This window comes from Cyprinodon tularosa, unplaced genomic scaffold (assembly GCF_016077235.1).
Source record: "Cyprinodon tularosa strain WSP-4 unplaced genomic scaffold, ASM1607723v1 ctg177, whole genome shotgun sequence".
Lineage (NCBI taxonomy): Eukaryota > Metazoa > Chordata > Actinopteri > Cyprinodontiformes > Cyprinodontidae > Cyprinodon > Cyprinodon tularosa.
The window spans coordinates 1,745,479-1,762,439 of NW_024038589.1; the positions used below are offsets into that span (position 1 = coordinate 1,745,479).

Genomic DNA, 16,961 nt, shown 5'->3' on the forward strand with positions numbered 1-16,961 from the left:
TTTACTTTAAAACTGGGGCAACTTCTTCCAGCTTAGACCAGTTTAGAGGTCGGCAGATAACGTCAATAAACATGACACTAGGATAAATGTTAAAGTTTAAAAAAAAAAAAAAAAAACAAACAAAAAAATAAACATTAAAAATGAATAATTTGTAGGGAATTAAGTTACAATTATTGCTGAAAAGAAAGAATACACTTTTTTTGTGGAAGTTTGAAAAGACTGAAGTCAAGAAATCAATGTGACAAATTTCCAGATCAAAAGTTTGCTGTTTGCAGATAATTTCTATTATTTCTTTATATTTATTACTTTTTACAATTTCATAATTTCTCTTCACTTTTAGTGAAAGTTATTATTATTTTTTTTATTATTATTATATTTTTTTTTTTAAATCAAATGTAGTTTTACAAACTAGGACCAATTTCCTAATCAAAAAAGGCTTTTTAATAAGAAACTTTGCTGGTTGTTTTCTTTATACGTATTTTGAAATTTGATCCTTCCAATAAAGTTTTTTCAAATTGAGGTTCATGAATTGCAATTTAAAAAAAAAAAATTTTTGTGTGTGTTTTACAAATCGGGTTCTCTACATTTCAAGGCTAATAAAAAAAATTTTCCTAACATGTATGAGTAGACTAATAGAAATCCGTCGTTCCAGAGGAAAGCCCGCACCTAGAAGCTTTTAAAAATTTCCTTTTTGGGATTACATTTTCTAAATTCCCATTTACAAAACATAATCTTTGCTTTCAACAATAATGGAGAAAAATTTTCTCCATAGATTAGTATAGAGGGAGCAGCAATACCTGCACTTCATCTGATCTCAAGTCATGGCTGACGGATCCACCAATGAATCAACCAATATGCACATATCAGCCGATGCAATGAAAAAAGAAAAACAACAAACGCTAATATTTTCCAAACATATGGGCCTGCTGATGTATCCATCTTTATTGATTAGCCTGCATTAACGAGGCAGGATAAGCAGCAAGCAAAGATACACTTAGGAACACGCTGACAAGTACAGTACAGAGTTATTACTCCAACAATCTGACCACCAAACATCATAACTCCAGGGGGCGCTGTTACATATTTACCTGACTACTCTGCTATCCACTAACTATAACCTCACAGGGCTAAAACCTAAATAAGTCTGTTGTTAAACAAATGTAGCGCCCCCTGTCTGCTTAATATGCGGGAGAAAAATAAGCCTCCGGGTTAATAACTGCTGCTGGTAAAGTCAAAATTAGCATCCTTCTTATGTTTCACTGCTAAATGATATATGGAACAATCTTTTAATCGAAAATATCACAGATGCAAAGAATTGTTTGGATGTAACATATAGAAAGAGGTGTTTACATTTCAAGTGTCGGGCAGTCAAATAAAAATATGAGCAGTTTTATGTCCACAGATGATATAGATCTAAATAATATAGATGATGTGCCTGTTCAAAAAGTTTCCCACCATAATCAAAAATAAAATCAGTAGTTCACACAAGGTTTCAGGAAAGGGTAAAGTTACTGTGTAGCCCTAAATTTAAGTTAAACGAAATAATCACTTTTGTTATTATTTAAAATTACAACTGTAAAGAAGAAAAGACAGGAGATTAAAAAAATTATATTATGAATGAATAAATAGCATGCTTTACACTATGGGTGAAACTACCCCACTGAGGTACAGTTATAACTCAGTGTTTCCTATTTCTGGGTCATTGCTGAGAAATTTCAGTCCCATTTGTGAAGAAAAAGGCTAATACAGAAAGCCCTGGGAGCGAGAAACCGCCACCGTTCATTCCAAGAAATGGAAAACAAAACAGCAAAAAGCTGTTCAGTTGGAATCCTGTCAGGTTTCATTGAGAAAAGGAACAGACGACACTAAGAGCTGCTTGCAACAATAAGAGGAAGGGATTAGTAAACAGTCACTGAACGTCAGAGGTCGATTAACAAACCTTAATCTCAGCTCAAGGTGATCGTCATTAGATTGGAAAGTACGGTTATACCTGGATGCCGTAAAAGACGCTACGATTAGTTGGCTTTGAGCCGGAGAGACAGGAACATTCCTGGAGAATTCTGCCTAAATAGTTGGAAGATCTGAAGCCAAAGTCTTCATTTAGTGCTGCCTTAGTGGCTTTCCTTGGCCACAGAGAGAGTTTAATCCAATAAAAAAACTATTCTTACAGTCAATTTCTCTGAACTGGTTCAATAAGAGGTGAACTTAAAATAACCACAGTGGCCTTACTTGACTGACTGACAGATGACTAATAGTCGAGGCTGAAGAGTGAAGATCTCTCTAGACGCACAGTTACAGGAGTAAACATGCACTAAGTGTCAGGATTGGAAGGCAAGATTATATTAAGGCTTTGAAAGCTACTAGAATTAAAAACGGATAAGCAATGGGTGGCATCCAGGGGTGAATCTACAATTTAAAGCGTTTTAGAGCTAAAAAAAAAAAAAAAAGATATATATTAAATTTACAAGTTTTTGATGGTTTTATATTTTATTGTTCCTTAGGTGCTTAATGAGTCTGTGGAGTGAATTTAGTTCAACTATTGTTTCAAGCAAAGATAAAGTTTTAAAAATGGAAATTAAAATACCTTTATAAATAAATACTTTTATAATATACATTTATAAATGTAAATCTGGTGGAAAAACAACAATACATTTTTGTAGGTGTAGGCTAAACTTAAAAAAAAAGGGGGGGGGGGGAATTGACATGTTTAAACATGTTTAAGAAATGCATTCTGTTCAAATTGTTTTTTGCAGATCACACCCTCCCTACCCATTATTGGCATACCCCAGCCCCCCATTCCTATAAAAGCAAACAAAGACATTTGTGTTCAGCTGTGATAATTTTAAATTTTAGAAATTAAAGTATATATTAATGCAGTATTCTCCAGCTGGCATGTTGCCCCTCCCAGACTTGCTGCTGCACACCTCCAGCCAACTAGCTGAGGGAAAGGATCACACTTCATCTACTGTTCTCCCAAAGTTGTGGTTTAGGAAATAATTCTAGTTGCAAAAAAACAGTCTTAACAGCTACTATTCTGAAACTTTTAAAGGCTTCCTTTCTCAAACATGTCTTAAGCAAATTCCCGAATGCCCTCAACAGCATTCAGCTCTGCAGAGGTTCTTAAAAGGTCACTTAATTGATTTAGTAATACTTTGGAAGATTGAATAATCAAATCTCACAACACAGTGATCAGTGTTAGGCACATTACGTTGAAAAAGTAATTAGTTATAGTTACTAGTTACTTCTCCCAAAAAGTAACTGAGTTACTAACTGAGTTATTCCACAATAAAAGTAACTATTGCGTTACTTTTTGCGTTTCTCGCTCCCATAACCCTCACCACCCGGCCCCTACCTTCTCGCCATGCGTTTCAAAAGCCAGCTGAATAGAGCGGACGACAAAGACAAGAACATGCAGAGAGTTTTGCATTTATTGCAACTCAACGTAAATGACATCAGGGGGGCAATGCTATCTGACGGGGTTTATAGGCCTTTCCCCCTGCTTAACAGAGATTTTGTAGATTTTGATATTAACTCCATTCGTGTGAAAAGAGATTATAGCTCAACCTGAGATCAATAATAACTGCATATGAGCTGGGGGGTTTTATGTCCTAAATGAACCAAAGAGGATTAGGACCACTGAAAAAAAAAGTTAAATGAAATATTATTTCAGTACAATATGAGAAAATCTCAGAATTCTGACTTTAATCTCAGAATTATGAGATTAAAGTCAGAATTCTGTCTTTGTTCTCATATAATACTGAAATAAAATTCAAAATCAGTTAACTTTTTTTATTTTTTCAGTGGCCCTAATCATCTTCCGTATGTTATGCATGTAAGCTTATTATTAAAATCTTCCAGGTTTTTCTTACTAAATCAAACATCTCTAAAGTAAAGAGAATCGTTCCCAGCTGGGATAAACATGTACATTCTATGTTTATCCAATGCTGATTTTAATATTTTACAAGCAGTTTGTAATTAAGCAGCCAAACAATGAGTGGCTATTTTAAATCTGACCTACCATTTGCATAAAATGAGTAAAACCTTTGTTTTTGTTAGAATTCTCAAGGCAACTGTTTTACTCTCCATCTGTTCGCAGTTTTTTTGTTACAGCTTACAAAATAGAGCTAAGATCATGTTTGCGTAAAGCATTTAAAGTCAGCAGGATCTTTGTTGACAAAACAAACATTTTTTATGTAAAACTAAAGATTTTATGAAGTGAAAACAGTCAAAACATAGAGGCATTTCTAGAATACAGCATAGCGTGTTTTATCAGTGCAGAGAGTAACCACAGATACAAACTGGTGCATTTAAACTTTAAGGAAAACTATTCTGGTGTTAAAACAAAAGATATAACATTTGAAGCTAGCAAACTACATTTATTTTAAAAAATGTAAAGCTTGTGAAAAAATGCAATTCTACAATGTACTGTCTTGCATAAGGGACGCTGTGAAAATAAAAGTTGATATTTTACTGTGAGAATTGTTTTTTTTGGCACTGTGGCGAGTTTGACTACTTAACCCAACATTAAATAATTTTCTCATCTAGCTGAACAGAAAAAAAGGAAATGACAATCCGCTTAAAGCTGTTGTTCTTTTTCAGGCAGAGAGGTGAGGGGTTCCTTTGAATTATTTGTCAAATAGCAAAAGTGTTTAATAGTTTAAAATGAATAGTCAGCATTAAAGTTCATCCTAATCAGGATCATTTGTACTAGACACCAAACTGAGTATTTAAACTCTTTGATACTTAAAGAGCCTGATTATCGGTATTATTTCGATTAAGAATGTCCTCTTTTCATTCAACTATCTATAAAATCCCCCTAGCTCAGATGCTGGAATACAGCTTCATACTCGCACTCCCTCTATGCTGATGATACACAGGTTTATGTCCTTTAACATAAAGCTAAAGTCCACTACGTGATTCAGTGTATCTGTTTTATAAATAACTGGATGTGTCAGACCTTCCTTCAGCTTAATGCAGATAAGACAGAAATGGATTTATAAAGATAAGCTAGACTCAAGTAGGTTAACGAACACAGATTATGCTAGAAACCTTGGTGCTGTTTTGGACTTAAACCTACATACAGGTGCTGGTCATAAAATTAGAATATCATGAAAAAGTAGATTGATTTCAGTAATTCCATTTAAAAAGTGAAACTTGTATATTATATTCATACATTACATACAAACTCATATATTTCAGATGTTTATTTTGTTTAATTTTGATGATTACAAATGACAACAAATGAAAATCCCAAATTCATCATATCAGAAAATTAGAATATTACTGAAGACCAATAAAAACAAAGGATTTATAGAAATGTTGGCCAACTGAAAAGTATGAACATGAAAAGTATGAGCATGTACAGCACTCAGTATTTAGTTGGGCCTCCTTTGGCCTGTATTACTGCAGCAATGCGGCGTGGCATGGAGTCGATCAGTCTGTGGCACTGCTCAGGTGTTATGATAGCCCAGGTTGCTCTAATAGTGGCTTTTAGCTCTTCTGAATTGTTGGGTATGGTGTATTGCATCTTCTTCTTCACAATACCCCATAGATTTTCTATGGGGTTAAGGTCAGGAGAGTTTGCTGGCCAATTAAGAACAGGGATACCATGGTCCTTCAACCAGGTACTGGTAGCTTTGGCACTGTGTGCAGGTGCCAAGTCCTGTTGGAAAATGAAATCTGCATCTCCAAAAAGTTGGTCAGCTGCAGGAAGCATGAAGTGCTCTAAAACTTCCTGGTATGTGGCTGCGTTGACCCTGGACCTCAGAAAACACAATGGACCAACACCAGCAGATGACATGGCACCCCAAACCATCACTGACTGTGGAAACTTTACACTGGACTTCAAGCAACGTGGATGAAGTGCCTCTCTTCTTTTCCTCCAGACTCTGGGACCTTGATTTCCAAAGGAAATGCAAAATTTACTTTCATCAGAGAACATGACTTTGGACCACTCACCAGCAGTCCAGTCCTGTTTCTCTTTAGCCCAGGCAAGACGCTTCTGACGCTGTCTGTGGTTCAAGAGTGGCTTGACACAAGGAATGCGACAGCAGAAACCCATGTCTTTCATACGTCTGTGTGTGGTGGTTCTTGAAGCACTCACTCCAGCTGCAGTCCACTCTTTGTGAATCTCCCCCACATTTTTGAATGGGTTTTGTTTCACAATCCTCTCCAGGGTGCGGTTATCTCTCTTGCTTGTACACTTTTTTCGACCACATCTTTTCCTTCCCTTCGCCTCTCTATTAATGTGCTTGGACACTGAGCTCTGTGAACAGCCAGCCTCTTTAGCGATGACCTTTTGTGTCTTGCCCTCCTTGTGCAAGGTGTCGATGGTCGTCTTTTGGACAACTGTCAAGTCAGCAGTCTTCCCCATGATTGTGTAGCCTATAGAACTAGACTGAAAGACCATTTAAAGGCTTTTGCAGGTGGTTTGAGTTAATTAGCTGATTAGAGTGTGGCACCAGGGGCCATCAATTTTGAACCTTTTCACAATATTCTAATTTTCTGATATGATGAATTTGAGATTTTCATTTGTTGTCATTTGTAATCATCAAAATTAAACAAAATAAACATCTGAAATATATGAGTTTGTATGTAATGTATGAATATAATATACAAGTTTCACTTTTTAAATGGAATTACTGAAATCAATCTACTTTTTCATGATATTCTAATTTTATGACCAGCACCTGTATTATTTCCATAAAATATGTTTATAAATGAGCTTTAAAACATCTTGACACTACCAGAATAGAGTTTCCTGTCAAAACAAGGTGCATGGCTTCATTTGCAGTAGGTTAGGAACAGCAACATGTCATCAGTAGTTTCCCTACTTAAAACAGGCCTTAACAGTCTTTGTTTCCATGTCCTTTACTAAACAAACATTTAGTTTCTATAGTCGTCAGCTCCACTACAAACTTTAAAAGTTAAAACTACTTTTTGAATCTTTAAAACCAGGTATAAAAAAAAATTCTTTTACAGCTGCTTAAAAAAATCAGAACTGTGTTTAAAGTGTGAGACCGAAGATTAGACTTTAATTTGTATGCAAAATTAAACTGTAATTTTCCTTTTTTTTTTGCCTTTCCACAGAAGTCCCGTTCTTTGGATTGCCAATGCATGAATGGTATGATCTAAATAAACCTGCCTTATCTGTATTTTATTTTTTTAAGCCAAATATATTCTATCCAGCTGTGAAGCTCAATTATTCAGCTCAAATATCAAATTCAGTGTCAACTAGCCCACCTAATGAAGATGCAATAATGTCCTAAAAAATCAATTGCATTTAGTGGAGCATTTAGTTCCTATGCTCCACTTATCTGGAACAAACTCCCAGAAGACTGGAAAAGTGTTAAATGCTTAAATTCTTTTAAGTCAAAGTCAAAAACCCGTTTATTTTTATTTAAAGCTGCCTTTGATTGTTGAAGTTAAACTGTTAGCTGAGGTGTCATTAGTTTACGATTGTGGTCCAGCTGTTTAATTCCTTTTAGTACCTGCTTTTATCATGGTTTTATCTTTATTTGCATACTTTTATTTTGCTTCTACTTTATTGTCGAATTCATGTAAAGCACTTTGAATTCTCCTTGTACTGAGCTGTGCTATACAAAAAACCTGCCTTGCCTTAAATCCTATTTCATCTATCCATCCACGGAAAGGACAGCCTTACACACAGCCTGCTCTTTCTTCCTATGATAAGATGTGTTCTGCTTACGCAGGATAAAGCTCTGTGGCATATTACGTAACATTTGAACATCACTTGCAGCGCATTTCTGACCCAGTTTCTTTTTTAGTAACAGAGAGGAAAAAAGAAAACAACGGGTTATTTTTTTGGACTATATCTAAAGGGCAGGTGGAAATGTAAACTTGTTAGAAGGATATTACTGATCTAATATACTAACGAGTATTAAAACAAAGAGACATCCAACATGTCTCTATTCTCTAGTATCAAGTTTTTCATTTATAGTAAATTAAATTGCTGTTTTTCTGCAGTAGAGATGAGAGGCTATCCATTTTAACCTAAAAATTCACAAAAGTACACAAATCTAAAGAGTCCAAAATGCTTATTTTCTTCTGTTTAAATGCACTCTGTTGTATAGCCTTGTTTCTAACATAAAGTGGCAGTTTCCATTCAGTTTCTAAGAAACCTTACTGGTGCCAATTTACAAACACATCAGTCAAAAAACTCCAACTATCCAATTATCCTCTGTGTCTATACCCCACTGCAGCACCGTCATGGTGTCAAATCACACAGATCATTTCAGCCGGTGTTTTACGCCAGAACGGCTGAATCCTTAAAAGAACTGACGTGCCTGTCAGCAAAGATATGGGTTCATGGCAGTACCCTGAGACCAGGCAGGCCGGGTGCTACAGTAAGATGAAAATCCTGGCTGCAGTCCAAACGGCCGGAGGAAACTGGAACAGAAACCATAAATAACACTGCTGGATCATATGGATTATTAAAGTGTAGCAGGAAGGGCCTAAAGAAACACCTAAGATAATACTGAAGGAATTGTGCAAAATGAAACTACTACTACTAATTGAATCGATGAGGGTGGAAATACAAAGTTAATGAAGTAATGTCTATATTGCAATGCAGCTGAGGATCTGGGATGAGCTAAAGGAGCAGCTAACTTTTCACCTGTTTATATTATGACAGATGCTTAATAGCAGTTCCATCTGATACTTGCTGCATAAAAATGTTTTGAAATTTTCCTATAATTCCAACTCTACAATTTACGAAATAATTGTGAAGATTACAAACAGAAAAGTATCTTAAACATTTTTGGTTCACTTTCTTTGTGTGAACTTAAATTTCCAAGATACTAAAGTAAAAAAGTAACCTAAAGATCCAAACCTCTGGCTTTGAAACAGGGAACATTTAAACGATTAATAGGATTAATCATGATTAATCAATTCTTTATATAACCAGTAATTGAGCAGGGGTCATTTCATTTAGGGGTTAGGATTAGAAAATTGAGAGCTTCTTTGATTTGAAAATTGTGTTTTGTTAAACTGCCAATATAATGCAAATGTGATTAAATGCCTTATTTGAATCTTTTCTCAATTGTAACCAACATTACATAAGAAACAAATATTAAGACAGGAAGAAAATCCGAACAGAGATCATTCTGACCAAATATGAAGGCTTTCTCTCTTCTTTCCTTCTTAATATCAAAGCCAATCTATTCAGCTAAGAAGGGACCAGTTTGTCATAAAGGAAGGTTGATAGTTTTTAAGTGTTTCATAGGATGTTGCTGGGGGCATCATCTCATTAGACAGCGTTTCAGTTATCCACTCAGATCAGGTGGAGGTAGGCTGGGGGGGTAAAGCGACGTCTCAGTTTCATCCCAGCAGGGGACTTGGGGCTCAGGAAGAACATTGACGTGGGTAGGTGAGGGTGTTTAAGCACTCAAGGTGCAGAGGACCTCTGCGTTTAAAGCTCCAGAGGTCCATTTGGTCAAATTTCAGCTTGAAAGAGAATCAGCAGGGTTGCATTCTGGACCGGAAAGTGACAGAGGACTAAAAGAATGATAGCATGATCTGGATAAATAGTCTGCATGAGGTTTCTATTAGATTTGCTAAAAGTGCATCATTTGGCATGTTGAGTACAAGGTTGTTTTATTTATTTATTTTATTATTCAGGCTGGGAAAAAATTCTGGATAACGAAGTGAAACATTTTTGGATTTTAAATCAATTTAAGGCTGAAAAAAAAATGTCTGTAAATTCTGTTGATGATATTTCTTTAATAGAAAGTAGAATTTGTCCGAACTGCTATCTGAAAGTCAAAATTGATTTTACATACAACAAAAGAAACTGGCAAAAGCTAAAAAGAGAAAAAGTGTTTTAAATATACTGATAGAGACGTGTACGGTTCCTTCAATCTAGTTCGTCTGTAGAGCATGAGATGAAAGGATGTTGAAGCATTTTACAGGACAAATAGTTCAAAATCAAACCCACACAATTCAAGTAGAAACAAAGATTAAAAACCTTTCCCTGACTGGTAACTGGCAGGTCCAAGTTACTCAGGGAGAAAAACTGAAAGTGAGGATTTTCTTTGTTATTACTTTAATAGATATTAGGACAAAAGTCCAGATTTTCTTTATGAGATTTGAAAAAAAAAATGAGTTAAACAGCAAATGCTGTAGAGCGGAATGTTGGTTGTCCATCATGGATGTGGATCCTGATCAGGTCAATAAATTACACCAGATTATCTAATCCAGTCCAAATACAGCAGAAAACAGGATATCTGAAGAATGTTTACCATTTTTGAGCATCTATCCCATTTGCTCTTGATTTAGAAATATCAGACTTCTGTTAAAAATTTACATTCTCCAATCAGTAAATGCCTGCCGTTTACTTTTAATAATGCTAACCTTGCTAATCAGCAACATATAGTAAGAGGCTTCGAATGTAGAGTTAGTAATCCTGCTGTCTTTGTTATGAATAATGCTAACAAACTCATAAAGAACGGTGGCTAACTCACACAGTGTGACATCCCCTCTGCACCCAATAACAAGAGTTAAACAAAAGCCTGACACAATAAAGACTAATAGAAATGATTGTTTTAAAATAAAATGTTGCATTTACAGACCAAAGTTTAAAAAAAACTGATACTGTCAATAAGTTTACAAGTCCTGGTGCATGAATCTCTATATTTGTTGTGTTGGAGGAAGCATAGTGAAGTTAGACAGGAGCTGCTCAGATGAACATGCACAAACCCTAGCTAGTACTGTCAGACTGATTACTCTCAGCACCAGCCTGTCTGCCCTGCCGGCACCAGCTGGATTACAGCCAACTATCCTGCAGAGGATCTGTTGTACACAAACAAACAAAAAAAAAAGCAAAAACACAAAAATTCCTGGAATTCAGAGACAGTTACATAACAGAACCCTAGAAACAGACTTTCATTTCTCTCATCCAAGAAAAGCATAATTTACTGATACAGGCTGAAATGAGATTAGGAATACAGGATTCTTCGAAAGGAATTAGGATGAAATAGCTGTTCTGTTTCTCTGATGTTCGTCTAATGTCTGCATGTAGCTGCATTATTCTGTCAAAAGTAACACCTTATCATAATATATTATGATATGCAGTACAGGAGTAATAATGGGTTGCAAACAAAATCATGGTTACTAAGGTAACCAATTACTAAGTTGGGTAACAAGTTACAACCTGAGTAGAACAATGCACAGTCTAAATAAAGAAGAGAAGAAGAATGATTGTTGTTTTTTTGTTTTATATCAGAAGACTGTTTTAAAACAAAAGAAGAAGAAGGCGGTTCTACAATAACAGAAGAAGAAAATTGTTTTAAAACATTTTTAATCCTGTAATTAATAAAAACCCATGAGCAAAAATAAAATGTAAGTGGTAAGCAATAAAAAAAAGTTGTTTTGAATTAAATTAATTAAATTTTAATTTTTTTTGGTACATTATAGAGCAACATGTAGAGTGAATGCACACAGCAGCAGCAACTTCTCAATCTACGCTCCCAGCTCTGCCTTCTGCCATCGAACTAACAGTTGAAGGTAAACTTACAGCACGAAGGAGCCGCAGTCATTCCAGAGGGGATTCTGTCGCTGCTACGGTTTGCCTGCTCAGAATAAAGTGGTGTGAAATACCACTGAGCTCAAAAAGAAAGGAAGAGACCAGACATTTGAGCCTCCCTCTCTCTCTCTTTCCTTTCTTCCTCTTCCTCTCCATTTCCCCACCATGAAGGCTTCAGTAATTTACTTGCCTACTTTCTGAGTGCTTGTTACATCACTGCCACTGAATACTCTGCTTTCATCCATTCTCCAAAGCCTGTGTGACCTGTGTTTGTTTAAATTTTATGGTAGAGCAACCGCTGCAAAGCTTAATAAAATACATTGTTTATGGTTATAATATTACAAAAGCGTACCTTTTATCCTTGTATTGTACAGAGATCAGCAGTATTCCATTTCCTTGCATTCATTTCATAGTAAAATTAACATGATAACACCCATCTTCAAAAACATGGAAGGTTAAAGCTAAACAGGCCATGTTTATTTTCCAAACACTAATGGATTTAAGTACTAACAATAGCACTGTTACATTTACATGTGGGTAGCATGAAGTCTGGCAAACAAACTTAAAAAAAAATCCTGTTAAAGCATTGACACATTGGATAAGTGTCTTTATGCCCATCTTAAACCATTCCCACAATCTGTAGCTCAGCTTTATGTTTAGCTTCCGAAAACCAAAATTAAGATCTACTTTTTGTTACAAAAAATCCAATTGTTCTCTTTGATTACAAGCAGTCTGAGAATCACCGTCGCCTCTAATAAAATCTACCTCTCCACCTCTGCATGCTGAGTACTGGAGTCTCTCAGGGTTGTGTGTTCGGCCCACTGCTGCTCACAATGTATACACAACACTTTAGCTCCACAAAAAAGAAAAATCGACAGCCTCTATTTTCCAATGCCAATAGATACGTGGCCCTGCTAGTGTCTTTCGAATAAATTGCTCAGGTCATTGTTCTTGGTGGTGCCATTGTGAAACCTTATAGTTCTAAATCTATTTATAATTAGACAACCAGGAACATTTGATTTTTCTCAAATCGAATAATACTTTTAACACAAAACTACAAAACCTCTCAATTAATAGAAGGGGATTTCTATTTAAAGTGTGTTGTAAAAACAGACAAATATGCAAATTAAACCATTTTAAATGCAACTAAAAACTATGAAATGCAACTCACAATAGATTTATGAGTCATACCTTCTCCTGCTATAGGGTACCGATAAAAAAAAAAAGTTGAGTCAAACACCTCCACATTAGAAGTCTACAATTATTTTTATATTTATTTCTAAGGTATTGAGACTCCACTTTCTGTAGAAGGTGTTGGCAGCAGAGACGAGCAGATATAAAAAATATTCAGGGTTTATACAGGGATGAGTAACTCTAATTTAATGCTTTTTAAAACAAACACTATTTTCAAAATTTGCATTTTCCTATTCTCTAGCTTGTTCTCCATCTCAAGCTTCTTTTCCGAACACACGGCTTTACGATTGACCGGAAGCAGTTCCACGCAAACACACAGAACCAGTTATATCTGACGAAATTGTTGTTTTTAATTAAGCATTTTAAATGCCACAATAATCGCATTTAATGAATTATAAAGCCTTTTAAGGCCTTAATTAAGAAAATTATAATTTACTGACTTTTAATATTTTTAATGACCCGCGGAAACCCTGATATTAATATCCGATAATCTTGCAGTTACGGCCAATATTGTATCCCATATACATCCCTATTCCTACTACCACCATGAAAAACCAACCACAGCGCTGACGTTCCCTCTCTGCTTCAGATAAACACCCATAATCCTTTGCAGCAACACTACTCACTGTCACTAACAAACACATTTCCAATCCGCTCCACTCCACCTACTGAGATAAAAACCGTAACCAGACAGAAATAAACATCGGTTGTTATTACCAGCCTAGTTCTTCTGATCCGTTATCCGATACTGATGTAACTGCCTATATATGGTGAATCTCAAACTGGCAGATATATTCATCACAGTAAAATGAGAACCAAAAGGGTCTTCTTGGTTTGTAGAAAAGCCACTGAGTTTTACCCAGAAGCAAAGAAAGGAGAAAATTTTTTATTTCTGTTTTCATAAATCAAAAAATTTGACATTACTATAAAAAAGCTTCAATGAGAATCATGAGTGACCTTCAAGAGAGACTTACTGTATCCTGTAGTAGTTTGCTTCCTTGTCTGAATACATATGATATGACAACTAGAAAAGTAATTCCAAATTGAAATTTTATTAATCAATCTTACTGTAACTTGCAGATTAAGGAAGCATTCTTTCCTTCTCCAGAAGTTTCTCTCCAATCTGGTTAGCTTAAACAATAGTCTTTTATATGTGCAGACCCACAGTGCAACAAGCATAGACGTGTTAACAGAGCGTAACGATGAGTAAGTGTTGCCACGCTTCTGCAGAACATTTTTCCCCAGAGTTGATTCATCCACATTGCTTTCTCTGCTACCTGATCCAAATAACCGATTGATTGAGGGAATTTCATATTTCTCACAGGCAACCCTCTCCTCTCCATTATATTCTGAATCTTAAGATATTAAGCCAAACTTAGTCTGTCAGCTATTTATTAAGCCACTGCGTACTTTTTAAACTATAGTAAATTTTCCAGAACTAATGCAGGAGATTCAGTCTTTTCATCCTTTTGAGTTAGACCTATTTACTAAGGCGGAGACAAGATGTCTCTGAAGTCTCAGCTTGTCAGATCAGCTCCATCCCATCCCCTGGAGTACAAAGGCTGACTCTGCCCTGGTGTCTCACTGTGTAACCGAAGCCTGAAGTAAATTTTTACATCTGGCTACAATAGTCTCTTTGATTTGACTCCAGTTATACCTAAATGGCAAAGACTGAAATCCTGTATTTTCCATCGAAGTTTTCTCCAATTTGACCATCTAAATGTTTGCTTCCCCATTGAGGGCATTTTACATTTTTTTGTTACTAGAAATCGACCGATGTTGGAGGTTTTTTGGCTACGTTCACACTGCAGGCCTTGATGCTCAATTCCGATTTTTTTTGTCAAATCCAATTTTTTTTTTGCGTTGCCATTCATACTTCCAAATATATGCGACTTGTATGTGATCTCCTGTGTGAACTGCAGTCATACAACGCAAGTGTCCCGCATGCACAGTAGAGGACGCAATGACGTCACAGGCCAGCATGCTCTGTGTTTACGGAAGTAAACATGGTTGATAGTTCTGGTGCGAATTTAGCGGTCTTTTCCAACCATAAAAACACAATCTTTTCAAAATGTTTAAACATAAATACTGCTCTCCGCATCATCATCCACCATGGTTGTTGTTTTTCTTGCTGCTTCTGTGTAGCAAGACGCATAATAGTGATCTTGGTCGGGTATTAATGGCGTTCAGGTCGGTTGAATGCGACCTGGCCGTTCAGACACAGGTCACATTTGAAAAGATCAGATTCGTATCGGATTCAGGACCACAAAGCCAAGTGGCCTGGGTCGGATTGGAAAAGATCGGATCTGTGTTGTTCAGACTGTCATGAAAAAATTAGATCCAGGTTGCATTTGGGCCAAAAAAAAAATCGGATTTGGGTCACTTCAGGCTGCAGTGTGAACGTAGCCTTTAAGACCAATACCAATTAATTTCCTCTTTCTTAAACTAATGTTACACATATCTCAATTCAAACAGAAACAAAGCTTTGTTAACATCAAAAATTCTATGCATACGGTCTGAACGCACTAATGAATTGGCAGAAAAATGCACATATCGAACAATGCTAATAGAAGAGGGAAAAAACGCAAATATCAGTCTAAAAATTTTTCTCATATTCTTACCTATCATCATAGTTGGTTTGGACCTTGAATAAGCACCTGGAGTTCCCTATGGACTTGTTTTCTACGGTTAGACCAAAAATCTTCCAAAATAAGGCTGTGCGACAAAGCAAAACACAAAGCAGAAATTTCTACTCCCTCTTTTTGTCATCCCAATGCTTTCAACATTTACTGGAACCTGCATTACCACAAATAACAATGCCAAATATATTTAATAAAAAAAAAAAAAAAAAAAAAAAAAAAACACAGCAGTGCTACTTTCAAGGTCTATAAATAAACTTGCTTTTACTGTGATGCACCTTTTTGAGTTTGATAAACAACATATACAAGTTATGGAAAAAATATTTTGATGCATAAATGGGAAATCTAATGGGTTTAAACTGTATAGAAACACTATAAACAAGTTTAAAAGTTTAAAAGTATGGGTGGTAGTTTCCCAGCGTTACTTTGAAGTGATGGAATTCCACAAAATCCAAACACAAAGATCCCGTTAATAAAATTCTATTAAAAAAGTGGTTTCAAAAGTAAATCTATCCACATAGCTTTCAAAGCAGTTTCATTCAACCACCATCAGCAGATTAATTATCCAGTGAGTGACTAAATCAGGAGAGGATGTAGGCGGAGGAAAATGAGCTTGCAATTTTGACACAGAATGAGCGTTATAATAACTCACACCCACTTTCAGCCAGTGTTGAAGAGGAAAAGCTCTTGGCTCTGCTCCCACTCTGTGTCACTGTGCTTGATTGTACAGAAAAGACTGTGGGAGATGTAGCCAGCACTATTATCACCTAATTTATCTGTCACCATAAGTCTCCATTATTCCCATTAAGACTTTGCCTTGGTATGATGATTCCAATATACTGGAATTTTAAAAAAGGAGATATTTTATAGTTGAGAGAAGCAAAACTGGTATTTTTTGTGCCATGGTTTCTTTTTCATATCTTACTATGATCGTACTTGATAGAGAAACTCAAGACTTTTGAATTAGAAAGGAAAGAGTTTATGGTTTATTATATCTAATTCAAATCACAACGAAAGAAAGATTAGAGAGATTTTGGCTCCAGTTACAGCTAAAGGTCTTTTAGTGCATGCATCTACGATAATTAAATAGCAAGATGCTGAGTATGTGCACCTTTTTTCCGAAAAACATCTCAAGCTAAGTCACAAAGGTTGAAAAGCAGGCTTACAATTTCAATTTCTCCCCCCAGCTTCCCAGTTTCTGAGGAGCCAGGGTCAATCAGCCAGGTTAAGGCTTGTTATCTCGAAAGCAAGGGATATTGATGAAGAGGTCAGTGTGCACAGTTTATTTATAAGAAGAAAGTTTCACTAGAAAAGGGAGAACATAATCTTTTTAACACCTAAAGCGCAGCCTTGACTCAACTCTGCAGAAATTTCCACCATGAACCAAGACGAAAACATTTAAGATGACAGCATGGTTAGGTTATATTTTGGATCGTTCAGAGAAGCGACCCTGAAGATAAAGTGAATGGAGGTTATGGCCAGTGACTATCAGTGCGGGCTCTTTAATAACGGTTAAATCCTCAGTAGTGTTCTTGTTCTGTACAAGCGCAATATCTCTAACCCATGTTCAAACTGAAGGAGACTTT

At 35.9% G+C, this 16,961-nt stretch overlaps 1 protein-coding gene across 6 annotated transcripts in view; it reads right to left on the minus strand.

Moving 5' to 3' along the window:
- The window catches only part of osbpl8 (oxysterol binding protein-like 8), an 84,538-nt gene that overhangs the window by 38,007 nt on the left and 29,570 nt on the right, over positions 1 to 16,961 (minus strand). Inside the window, exon 1 of one of the 6 annotated variants that reach the window (XM_038281885.1) lies at positions 11,534 to 11,556. The exons of the other annotated variants lie outside the window; for them this stretch is intronic. The gene's annotated coding sequence lies outside the window, so the exon portion shown is untranslated. Of the gene's footprint in view, positions 1 to 11,533; positions 11,557 to 16,961 lie in introns of those variants that run through there. 6 annotated transcript variants of the gene reach the window in all.